At 33.6% G+C, this 797-nt stretch overlaps 1 protein-coding gene across 1 annotated transcript in view; it reads left to right on the top strand.

The window, feature by feature from the left end:
- LOC119590654 overlaps positions 1-797 on the top strand; it is a gene marked incomplete at its 5' end in the record, with an annotated part of 37,650 nt that overhangs the window by 31,072 nt on the left and 5,781 nt on the right.

Genomic DNA, 797 nt, shown 5'->3' with positions numbered 1-797 from the left:
CCGTATTTATCCCTTTTGTGGACCAGTTTTAGATGTGGCTAAATGGAACTCTAACTAACTCATAGCATTGATAACTTCAGCCAGGCTTACCTGTTTTATTCATGTTTCCTGGTTGTCCTAAACCCAGCCTGTCTTTTCCTCATTTTGCCCATAGTAGGCCTATACTTCATAATTGTCTATCAATAGAACATTTTGTGAACTCTCATACAAAACATCAGATATAATAATGGAAGGCTTTGCCATTTCCTTTGTTATTAGCATATTAGGAAATACTTGGGTATATGATACACAGGATAGAAAAAATTGTTTTTATAAATGTATTTTCATATGAATATTGAAAGTCATTTACGTGATGGTCTTTCATTCTAGATCAGTTTAATAATGTATATATGTATATGCCCTATTTATCCATAGATTTTTTTTTCTCTCTTTTTTTCCAGTTCTGTTTTGGTTGATGGATTTTTTATTTCTTTGAAATATGATTTTTGTTTTATCACAGCTCTTATTTAGTTTATTTGTTGCACATTTTCCCTCCTATACTCTAATTTAGTTCCTTTTTCTTAGACTATGAACTATTTCATCTCCAGAATATGTGATGGGATATCTCATTCATCATTTTGTAGTAATTGGGCTGCACATAACTTCAGATGTAAGAGAAGCAGACATGATAACTGTTTGCTGTGGGAAGTGCACAAAGGTGACATTGAAGGAACTTTAATAGGTAATACGTATGATTAGTATTCAAAGCCTGACCATGTGTGCATGTCCCTCTTTGGCAGCCTAACGGTGGTGGGTGA

The sequence above is a fragment of the Penaeus monodon genome, chromosome 27 (genome assembly GCF_015228065.2).
Source record: "Penaeus monodon isolate SGIC_2016 chromosome 27, NSTDA_Pmon_1, whole genome shotgun sequence".
Lineage (NCBI taxonomy): Eukaryota > Metazoa > Arthropoda > Malacostraca > Decapoda > Penaeidae > Penaeus > Penaeus monodon.
Note: the sequence above shows the minus strand (reverse complement) of the source record. Positions and strands in the feature narration are given on the sequence as shown.